The 12,119-nt window shown below is 47.0% G+C and overlaps 1 protein-coding gene across 19 annotated transcripts in view; it reads right to left on the bottom strand.

Moving 5' to 3' along the window:
• Window positions 1–12,119, bottom strand: part of LOC138280823 (poly(rC)-binding protein 3-like) — a 2,739,176-nt gene that overhangs the window by 331,618 nt on the left and 2,395,439 nt on the right. The gene's annotated exons all lie outside the window — the stretch shown is intronic.

Here is a 12,119-nt window from a genome sequence, read left to right as displayed (position 1 = left end):
ACCAAACTTCCCAGTTTTCAGTGTAGCCATTATGGTGCTGTGGAGTTCGTGTTTGACAGACTCCCAGACCATATACTCTTATGGCTACCCTGCACTTACAATGTCTAAGGTTTTGTTTAGACACTGTAGGGGTACCATGCTCATGCACTGGTACCCTCACCTATGGTATAGTGCACCCTGCCTTAGGGCTGTAAGGCCTGCTAGAGGGGTGTCTTACCTATACTGCATAGGCAGTGAGAGGCTGGCATGGCACCCTGAGGGGAGTGCCATGTCGACTTACTCGTTTTGTCCTCACTAGCACACACAAGCTGGCAAGCAGTGTGTCTGTGCTGAGTGAGAGGTCTCCAGGGTGGCATAAGACATGCTGCAGCCCTTAGAGACCTTCCTTGGCATCAGGGCCCTTGGTACTAGAAGTACCAGTTACAAGGGACTTATCTGGATGCCAGGGTCTGCCAATTGTGGATACAAAAGTACAGGTTAGGGAAAGAACACTGGTGCTGGGGCCTGGTTAGCAGGCCTCAGCACACTTTCAATTGTAAACATAGCATCAGCAAAGGCAAAAAGTCAGGGGGCAACCATGCCAAGGAGGCATTTCCTTACACAACCCCCCCCCAAACGAAAGAGGATGAGACTAACCTTTCCCAAGAGAGTCTTCATTTTCTAAGTGGAAGAACCTGGAAAGGCCATCTGCATTGGCATGGGCAGTCCCAGGTCTGTGTTCCACTATAAAGTCCATTCCCTGTAGGGAGATGGACCACCTCAACAGTTTAGGATTTTCACCTTTCATTTGCATCAGCCATTTGAGAGGTCTGTGGTCAGTTTGAACTAGGAAGTGAGTCCCAAAGAGGTATGGTCTCAGCTTCTTCAGGGACCAAACCACAGCAAAGGCCTCCCTCTCAATGGCACTCCAACGCTGCTCCCTGGGGAGTAACCTCCTGCTAATGAAAGCAACAGGCTGGTCAAGGCCATCATCATTTGTTTGGGACAAAACTGCCCCTATCCCATGTTCAGAGGCATCTGTCTGCACAATGAACTGCTTAGAATAATCTGGAGCTTTTAGAACTGGTGCTGAGCACATTGCTTGTTTCAGGGTGTCAAAGGCCTGTTGGCATTCCACAGTCCAGTTCACTTTCTTGGGCATTTTCTTGGAGGTGAGTTCAGTGAGGGCTGTCACAATGGATCCATATCCCTTCACAAACCTCCTGTAATACCCAGTCAAGCCAAGGAATGCCCTGACTTGAGTCTGGGTTTTTGGAGCTACCCAGTCCAGAATAGTCTGGATCTTGGGTTGGAGTGGCTGAACTTGGCCTCCACCTACAAGGTGGCCCAAGTAAACCACAGTTCCCTGCCCTATCTGGCATTTGGATGCCTTGATAGAGAGGCCTGCAGATTGCAGAGCCTTCAAAACCTTCTTCAGGTGGACCAGGTGATCCTGCCAGGTGGAGCTAAAGACAGCAATATCATCAAGATAAGCTGTGCTAAAGGACTCCAAGCCAGCAAGGACTTGATTCACCAACCTTTGGAAGGTGGCAGGGGCATTCTTTAAACCAAAGGGCATAACAGTAAACTGATAATGCCCATCAGGTGTGGAGAATGCTGTTTTCTCTTTTGCTCCAGGTGCCATTTGTATTTGCCAGTACCCTGCTGTCAAGTCAAAGGTACTTAAGAATTTGGCAGCACCTAATTTATCTATGAGCTCATCAGCTCTAGGAATTGGATGAGCATCTGTCTTGGTGACAGAATTGAGCCCTCTGTAGTCCACACAAAACCTCATCTCTTTCTTTCCATCTTTGGTGTGAGGTTTGGGGACTAAGACCACTGGGCTAGCCCAGGGGCTGTCAGAGCGCTCAATTACTCCCAATTCCAGCATCTTGTGGACTTCCACCTTAATGCTTTCCTTAACATGGTCAGACTGTCTAAAGATTTTGTTCTTGACAGGCATGCTGTCTCCTGTGTCCACATCATGGGTACACAGGTGTGTCTGACCAGGGGTTAAGGAGAAGAGTTCAGGAAACTGTTGTAGGACTCTCCTACAATCAGCTTGCTGTTGGCCAGAGAGGGTGTCTGAGTAGATCACTCCATCTACTGAGCCATCTTTTGGGTCTGATGACAGAAGATCAGGGAGAGGTTCACTCTCTGCCTCCTGATCCTCATCTGTTACCATCAACAGATTCACATCAGCCCTGTCATGGAAGAGCTTAAGGCGGTTCACATGGATCACCCTCTTGGGGCTCCTGCTTGTGCCCAGGTCCACCAGGTAGGTGACCTGACTCTTCCTTTCTAGCACTGGGTAAGGGCCACTCCATTTGTCCTGGAGTGCCCTGGGAGCCACAGGCTCCAGAACCCAGACTTTCTGCCCTGGTTGGAACTCAACCAGTGCAGCCTTTTGGTCATACCAAAACTTCTGGAGCTGTTGGCTGGCCTCAAGGTTTTTGGTTGCCTTTTCCATGTACTATGCCATTCTAGAGCGAAGGCCAAGTACATAGTCCACTATGTCTTGTTTAGGCTCATGAAGAGGTCTCTCCCAGCCTTCTTTAACAAGAGCAAGTGGTCCCCTTACAGGGTGGCCAAACAGAAGTTCAAAGGGTGAGAATCCTACTCCCTTCTGTGGCACCTCTCTGTAAGCGAAAAGCAGACATGGCAAGAGGACATCCCATCTCCTTTTGAGTTTTTCTGGGAGCCCCATGATCATGCCTTTTAATGTCTTGTTGAATCTCTCAACTAAGCCATTAGTTTGTGGATGGTATGGTGTAGTGAATTTGTAAGTCACTCCACACTCATTCCACATGTGTTTTAGGTATGCTGACATGAAGTTGGTACCTCTGTCAGACACCACCTCCTTAGGGAAACCCACTCTGGTAAAGATACCAATGAGGGCCTTGGCTACTGCAGGGGCAGTAGTCGACCTAAGGGGAATAGCTTCAGGATACCTAGTAGCATGATCCACTACTACTAGGATGTACATATTTCCTGAGGCTGTGGGAGGTTCCAGTGGACCAACTATGTCCACACCCACTCTTTCAAAGGGGACCCCCACCACTGGAAGTGGAATGAGGGGGGCCTTTGGGTGCCCACCTGTCTTACCACTGGATTGACAGGTGGGGCAGGAGAGGCAAAACTCCTTAACCTTCTGGGACATATTGGGCCAGTAGAAGTGGTTGACTAACCTCTCCCACGTCTTGGTTTGTCCCAAATGCCCAGCAAGGGGAATATCATGGGCTAAGGTCAGAATAAACTCTCTGAACGACTGAGGCACTACCACTCTCCTAGTGGTACCAGGTTTGGGGTCTCTGGCCTCAGTGTACAGGAGTCCATCTTCCCAATAGACCCTATGTGTTCCATTTTTCTTGCCCTTGGACTCTTCAGCAGCTTGCTGCCTAAGGCCTTCAAGAGAGGGACAGGTTTCTTGTCCCTTACACAGCTCCTCCCTTGAGGGTCCCCCTGGGCCTAAGAGCTCAACCTGATAAGGTTCAAGCTCCAAAGGTTCAGTTCCCTCAGAGGGCAGAACTTCTTCCTGAGAAGAGAGGTTCCCTTTTTCTGACTGTGTTGCAGTTGGTTTCCCAACTGACTTTCCTTTTCTCTTGGTAGGCTGGGCCATTTTTCCAGACTCCAGTCTCTTTGGAGGCGTGGGTTCGAATCCCACCGCTGCCACCAATGTAGGAAGTTGGCTCTGTATGTGCTATTTCAAAGTAAGGAATAGCATGCACAGAGTCCAAGGGTTCCCCTTAGAGGTAAAATAGTGGTAAAAATAGATAATACTAATGCTCTATTTTGTGGTAGTGTGGTCGAGCAGTAGGCTTATCCAAGGAGTAGTGTTAAGCATTTGTTGTACATACACATAGACAATAAATGAGGTACACACACTCAGAGACAAATCCAGCCAATAGGTTTTGTTATAGAAAAATATCTTTTCTTAGTTTATTTTAAGAACCACAGGTTCAAATTTAACATGTAATATCTTGTTTGAAAGGTATTGCAGGTAAGTACATTTAGGAACTTTGAACCATTTCAATTGCATGTATACTTTTCAAGTTATTGACAAATAGCTACTTTAAAAGTGGACACAGTGCAATTTTCACAGTTCCTGGGGGAGGTAAGTTTTTGTTAGTTTTACCAGGTAAGTAAGACACTTACAGGGTTCAGTTCTTGGTCCAAGGTAGCCCACCGTTGGGGGTTCAGAGCCACCCCAAAGTCACCACACCAGCAGCTCAGGGCCGGTCAGGTGCAGAGTTCAAAGTGGTGCCCAAAACGCATAGGCTAGAATGGAGAGAAGGGGGTGCTCCGGTTCCGGTCTGCTTGCAGGTAAGTACCCGCGTCTTCGGAGGGCAGACCAGGGGGGTTTTGTAGGGCACCGGGGGGGACACAAGCCCACACAGAAATTTCACCCTCAGCAGCGCGGGGGCGGCCGGGTGCAGTGTAGAAACAAGCGTCGGGTTTTCAATGTTAGTCTATGAGAGATCAAGGGATCTCTTCAGCGCTGCAGGCAGGCAAGGGGGGGCTTCCTCGGGGAAACCTCCACTTGGGCAAGGGAGAGGGACTCCTGGGGGTCACTTCTCCAGTGAAAGTCCGGTCCTTCAGGTCCTGGGGGCTGCGGGTGCAGGGTCTTTTCCAGGCGTCGGGACTTAGGTTTCAGAGAGTCGCGGTCAGGGGAAGCCTCGGGATTCCCTCTGCAGGCGGCGCTGTGGGGGGTCAGGGGGGACAGGTTTTGGTACTCACAGTCGTAGAGTAGTCCGGGGGTCCTCCCTGAGGTGTTGGTTCTCCACCAGCCGAGTCGGGGTCGCCGGGTGCAGTGTTGCAAGTCTCACGCTTCTTGCGGGGAGTTGCAGGGTTCTTTAAAGCTGCTTCTTGAAACAAAGTTGCAGTCTTTTTGGAGCAGGTCCGCTGTCCTCTGGAGTTTCTTGTCGTCGTCGAAGCAGGGCAGTCCTCAGAGGATTCAGAGGTCGCTGGTCCCTTTGGAAGGCATCGCTGGAGCAGAGTTCTTTGGAAGGCAGGAGACAGGCCGGTGAGTTTCTGGAGCCAAGGCAGTTGTTGTCTTCTGGTCTTCCTCTGCAGGGGTTTTCAGCTGGGCAGTCCTTCTTCTTGTTGTTGCAGGAATCTAATTTTCTAGGGTTCAGGGTAGCCCTTAAATACTAAATTTAAGGGCGTGTTTAGGTCTGGGGGGTTAGTAGCCAATGGCTATTAGCCCTGAGGGTGGGTACACCCTCTTTGTGCCTCCTCCCAAGGGGAGGGGGTCACAATCCTAACCCTATTGGGGGAATCCTCCATCTGCAAGATGGAGGATTTCTAAAAGTTAGAGTCACTTCAGCTCAGGACACCTTAGGGGCTGTCCTGACTGGCCAGTGACTCCTCCTTGTTGCTTTCTTTGTTCCCTCCAGCCTTGCCGCCAAAAGTGGGGGCCGTGGCCGGAGGGGGCGGGCAACTCCACTAAGCTGGAGTGCCCTGCTGGGCTGTGACAAAGGGGTGAGCCTTTGAGGCTCACCGCCAGGTGTCACAGCTCCTGCCTGGGGGAGGTGTTAGCATCTCCACCCAGTGCAGGCTTTGTTACTGGCCTCAGAGTGACAAAGGCACTCTCCCCATGGGGCCAGCAACATGTCTCTAGTGTGGCAGGCTGCTGGAACTAGTCAGCCTACACAGACAGTCGGTTAAGTTTCAGGGGGCACCTCTAAGGTGCCCTCTGTGGTGTATTTTACAATAAAATGTACACTGGCATCAGTGTGCATTTATTGTGCTGAGAAGTTTGATACCAAACTTCCCAGTTTTCAGTGTAGCCATTATGGTGCTGTGGAGTTCGTGTTTGACAGACTCCCAGACCATATACTCTTATGGCTACCCTGCACTTACAATGTCTAAGGTTTTGTTTAGACACTGTAGGGGTACCATGCTCATGCACTGGTACCCTCACCTATGGTATAGTGCACCCTGCCTTAGGGCTGTAAGGCCTGCTAGAGGGGTGTCTTACCTATACTGCATAGGCAGTGAGAGGCTGGCATGGCACCCTGAGGGGAGTGCCATGTCGACTTACTCGTTTTGTCCTCACTAGCACACACAAGCTGGCAAGCAGTGTGTCTGTGCTGAGTGAGAGGTCTCCAGGGTGGCATAAGACATGCTGCAGCCCTTAGAGACCTTCCTTGGCATCAGGGCCCTTGGTACTAGAAGTACCAGTTACAAGGGACTTATCTGGATGCCGGGGTCTGCCAATTGTGGATACAAAAGTACAGGTTAGGGAAAGAACACTGGTGCTGGGGCCTGGTTAGCAGGCCTCAGCACACTTTCAATTGTAAACATAGCATCAGCAAAGGCAAAAAGTCAGGGGGCAACCATGCCAAGGAGGCATTTCCTTACAACATACAACTCTGCTAATGCACCTCTTGTTGTTCTGCTGTGCCCCTTGGTGTTCCACAGTCTGACTTTTGTTTGAGGATGTGGGGGAGCCAATTAAATCTATTCTTAGCTGCCATCTTTATTTGGAAGTGTCTGTTTCACCTATCTATCTCCGTTCTTTCCTTTACTGCGCTTACTCTGAATGTTTTCTTTCTCCCCCAGTTCTCTCTTTCCAGCTCTTAAAATCCACACATTAACAGTTTTGGTCTTTGTTTCAAATGTTCATTTCTACTCCTCTCCCTTTTTTATTTCCCTCTTCCTACCTCCTTTTTCAAACTTGCAAAAACTTGGTTATTTCTTTCTTTGTTTCGTGCTTCTCTTTTTTCTTCATCAGGTGATCATTCTTTCACTATTGTTTTCTCTTCCCTTCATTCTTTCTTTGTCATTTTTATTTGCTCTTTCCTTTGCCTAGGTATGCATCCTTTCACTTTTTTTTTTAGATCTTTCTTCCTTCCTTTCTCTAGTGTTTTTTCATCTTTTTCTGTCAATTCTCGTTTTACTTTATTTCCCTCTTTTACCCATCTGTAGGTGGAAGCAACAAGTTACTTGTGGGGCCCGAAGTGTCAAAGTGGTTTTCCCATTCTGTGGGAAATGTGTCAGTATATACATGCCCTGGTTCTTTTGCTGCTTTTTTCTCTCACCATCTCTTTTTTTCTCTAATGTTAATTTTTCTCATTCTTTTCACACTTCTTCATTATTTTTTCCTCTTTATCTTTCATTCGCTAGCTTCCTTCCCCTTTTCTTTTGTCTCACATGTTTGCTCTAGTTCTTCTCTTAGTTGTGTTTTCATTTTCTCGTTCTTTCTTTCTTTCCCTTCTTTCTTTTATTTCTTTGCGACCCCATCTCTTTCTTACTTTTGTTTGTTGTATTCCTTTCGCTCTCTTTTTGTGCTCTATCCGTTCTCTCTCCTAAGGCTTCGTTATCAATGAAGCAACAGGTGCAGTGGCACTGGGACCTAGAGACCTATGGACCTCTAATTACTGAAATTCCAGTCAACCATTTTTCTTTCTTACTCCAGGGCCAATTACACCTTTACTACGCCATTTGTTCTCTCCATCTTTACTCTGGACTCCCTCTTTCCTTTCACCCTACAATCTGTCGAAAATGATAGTTTTGTTATGATGTTTTGAGCATTACACCATAATGCCAAAAGTTTATTTCTGATAAAAGTTTATATGATAATTGTATATGTTTTAAGATAGAGGAAGAAGGTAAATGGAAGTGCTTTAGTTAAATGCTGGGCCACTGAAATTATATGTCAGGAAAAGACGGCATTACGAGGCAGGGTTGACCAATTTATCAGGCAAGAAAAGTCCAGTTATAAATTTACAATGCCAATAGGTCTCACTCAAGAAAATGCGAGGCCTATTGCACTGCAAGTGCTTGTTTCCCAATATATTTGATATTAAAAGTGTGGCCCTATCCAAAAGATCTTTTAGACTCGTCTTCAGCTTCTATTAAAAGTTTGCGAATAACTACATCGGTTAACGCATCTGCTGCACCGCCTGGACAGCAAAGGATGTAAAACTACGGACCTTATTTATGGTATGATTTCAGTTAAATCATAAGGGGTCACAAAGATTCATTTTGACTTTGGTGAACTTACTGGAAGTAGCCCTTTGCTGACAACATAAGGGTGTAGCTTGCTAATAATCAGTGATTTATGGGAAGTGGAAAATGTCAGCTTCTAAACTATGAAAGAAACAGAACGCATACTCACTTTAAAACGAATGGTGGTAAAAAATGGTAAATCCTAAGAGTTACAAACAGAAACATTGGGGAAGCAACTTATTGTTCAAGGTTGGCTACCCTAACTGGTTCGCAACTTTCTTCACACTCTTCCTGTAGCCATGTAATTGATCAAGTGCAGAAAATAGCTAGAAAAGTCCTGCTTTTTGTGCACACAAAGCTAACCCTTTTTGACATGACCTTCTTTTTGGTTAGAAATAGAGCTAGGGTTTAATTTAAAAGTGGGACCTATAAAATTACAAATTATGTTCCTTATTTTTGGAGCTCAATAAGATATATTACTCACAGTGAATCACAGTGCACAATAGATAATGTGTAATATGATAATCTAACCGAAACTGGGCCGCAGGAACACCATGGCGCCTAGTATGCATTTTACAGTAATTTCCTACAGCACCTTTGGGAGGTCTGAGGGGCTTACCAAGTGATCGGGACCTTTGTTGAGGTTTCCTGCCCGTCACTCTAGTAAGGCAAACATCCCCCTTTTACATGACAATCACAGCTCATCAGCGCTTCCTGTATCTGATATCGGGTGAGCAAAACTCAACACATCACCCTAGAAGTTCCCATGCTCCTCTTGTAGTAGTTGTGATAGTCCTGGAGGCACGTGTCCTCTTCTAGGAGCTCCTGTACTCCAAGTGGAGAACATGCAGAAATGTGGAAATAATGGTGGGGGGCCCACTTGGTGTTCCAGTGGGAGACCTGACTGCCCCCGCATTCCGCTCCTGAGGTGTGGGGTGACGCTGGTGTCTCCCCACTGAGGAGGGGAAGACAAAGACAGCAGGCCAGCTGCCCAAGTGCATGCTGCACGACTCCTTCTATTTCCTCTCTCAGAGCAGTGCCTCCCTGAGGCAGCCCACCAGGAGCTCTCCGGGGCCTTCTCTTCCCTCCTCGCAGTGCACCGGGCAGCCCTTACCAAAGTGGCTGCAAATCCGCAGCTCTGTCTGGTCGGCCCAGGTCACGGCGCGAGGATCTCCTGAGGTCAGTGGTCTCCAGTGCCCCAGGGGTACTTCCTAAAGTACTCCGCCATGCTTCACAAGGGGCTCCTCACGACCCCTCCTGCAACAGGGGAGCCTCACCCATGGAGGCATGGTCCACTTCCTCACGCCTAGGGCGGCAGAGATGAATGTCAGAAGCGCTCTCCATGCGCTACAAAAAGAAAAAAAAAAACAGAGCGCTCCTCATGCTCTGACGCCACTAGAGTTCTCTCCAGAACCAGGGGAGCACAGAGCGCTCTTCATGCACTGTTAAGGGGGCTGCTGGGTGGGACTCAAGGATCTACAGCCTGTTCTGACACAGCCCATCACAGGAGAGTACTTAGGGGGCACAACTGTGGCAGGCAGACCAGCACACACAAGCAAGGGGGGCTTAAGTGGCAGTTCCTCCTGGCAGTCCAGCAGAGCCAGGGAGGTCCAGTTCAGGGAATGCCTAGCTGCAGGGCAACAAGCAGAAAAGCTATCCTGATGAGTCCTTTTGGCCACCCAGCAGACCCCAAGCAGTAGGGCAGCAAACAGAAGGGCAGTCTAGATGAGTCCTTTGTACAGTCCAGTAGTCCCTCTGACAGAGGATCAGTCCCAGTTCCAAAAGTGCTCTAACAATGTGGAGGACAACCCCCTGTACTTATACTCATTTTGCTCAGCCTCAACAAAAGGGGGAAAAGGAGTTCCAACCAGCACTAACTGGTTTCAGGGCTGTCTCCTTTCTCCTCCAGCACTGGCTCCACACATCAGTGGGGGTTAGATGAGCCATTTGTGTGATGCCAGGGCACAGCCTTTACAGATGAAGGTGTGCCCCGCCTGTACTTCTCCCAGCCCAGGAAGACCATTCACTCTTGTGACACCTCCACCCTCCCTGTGTACAAGCTGTCTGAAAAGTATGCACGGAGCCCAGCTGTCACTCTGACCTAGACGTTTATTGGAGGTAAGCTGCAAAACACCATAGTCATAAGCAGAGAGAAATGCTCACTTTCTAAAAGTGGCATTTCTATAATGGTAGTTAAAAACCACCTACACCAGTGAACAGCATGTCTCACTACCATTACAACCACACCAAACATGCCTACACCATCCCTAATTGATCAGACAATACCACTTAGACATATGTTAGCACACAACAAAACAAAAATCTTTCCTTCAGATTTCTACGCCTACCATAAGTGAGCTCTAACCATCCTTGTTAAACTTAATTTTGTTTATTCTGGAGTGAATACTCTTTTACACATAGAAGATTTCTAGGTGGCACCAAACATTTCTTCCAGCATCATGTATTTTTCTATCACTTTACAGGATGGAACATGTTGGATAATGCAACACATTGGCAAAAAAAGATCGTGAAGAGTCACATGAATTCACAATGTGAACTCTTCAGATTATGGCATGAGTGAATATTAAAACCCCTCTTACATCGAGTTTGGAGTTTTTTATTCTGTGTAATTTTTCAACAACAAAAAAAGAAATCCAATAACGTTCTACCAACTGAAAATACCTACCAAACCAATGTCATTTGTACCACCCACATTTAGGCCGAGATTTACTATGCAATTATGTCATCCTTGTGTCATGCATGTTGATGCAAACCCAAATTTACCATAGGCTGTGCTGGAACGAGAGGCAGTGTGCTCCCTTGTGACTATTGGCAATAAACCTCGCTTTGCTTCAAAATAGTGCACCTACCCCAGAGAGGAGTAACAAGGAGACATACCATTATTTCTCCTTGCTATTTTCTGTTTCCATTGGTGCTGCATTCTGCAGCAAACGTAGCAAGGGATTATTTTTGTGCAGGAGGGTATCTCTTCCTGCACAAAAATAATCCTACCTGTAACGCAGGCACGCTTGCACCATGGTTCTAGGGTTCCGGCGTTGGCAGTATGCTGCCCGAAGCGCACTAGCTTGATAAGAGAGCAGAAGTGCACTGTATCTTCATAGATATGGCACATTTCTGCTCTCTTCACACAATCCAGGGCAGCAAGTTGGCTTGCTGAGCTGAATGAAAGATTTACAAAGCTGGGCCTTAGTTTTCAATTGCCTTTTAATGGTCTCTCGCTTGCTTTGCCCTTCTGACATCCTCATCTTACCCTTCCATATGAGGAGTCTGAAATGACAGAATTCCATAATACTGATTATTGATAACCTTGGGCCTCTAAAAACCCACTTGGCAACTCTTCATGTACTTTGTCATTGCTGTTTGTAGCAAGAGTATATGTTCACGAAAATTAGAGGTTAATTACTATTTTTGATATAAAATACAAATAACATTGCCAACAAGAATATGTCCACAGCTTCCACTTATTTTTAATAAAAACAGCTTTGACAAATAAAACATTTTTAATATCTACTCCTAAAAAATGTTACCGCAACTTTTTAAACACATCGCGCTTTTCTTCAAGGAAAATGGTCTACATTTTAAAAAAATGCTTTATTTAAAATCAATCACAGACACGGAGGTCTGCAGGCCGTGATAGCAGCGAACCGTAGAGGGTCGCAATATGCGACCTACCTAATGATGGGCCATATGTACGAACACTTTTCTCCATAGACACAGAATGGGTAAAAACCTTTGCTACATCTGGCCCTATATTCTTGAGGGGGTTGAATTGCGACCCCCTATGATTCTTTATTTTGCAAACTAAGCTATTACATAGGTGGGGTCGCAAAATACCACACTGCTTGCAAAATACCGGTTACAAATTATGACCAGGATGTTGCAACCATTGCTTTGTACATCTGGCCCTATATGTTTATATGGATATTAGCAACTTCGCCCTGCCCAATTCAGGGGTTTCTCTGATATTTCCCTACAGCTCGGCACATCGAGGTACTCAAAAACAATCAGATGCAGGCTTGCAAGGACGATAAACTTGTGTATAAAACCGGGTGTGCGTGGTGGGGGGCGGGCACCCTTTCGGGGCCGGGAGGTCACTTCCACAGACAGCGTGATCTGAAAGCCTACGCCTTCAAACACGCCTTAAACGCAAAAAGTAGCACCCTTCC

Source organism: Pleurodeles waltl, chromosome 2_2, assembly GCF_031143425.1.
Source record: "Pleurodeles waltl isolate 20211129_DDA chromosome 2_2, aPleWal1.hap1.20221129, whole genome shotgun sequence".
Lineage (NCBI taxonomy): Eukaryota > Metazoa > Chordata > Amphibia > Caudata > Salamandridae > Pleurodeles > Pleurodeles waltl.
Note: the sequence above shows the minus strand (reverse complement) of the source record. Positions and strands in the feature narration are given on the sequence as shown.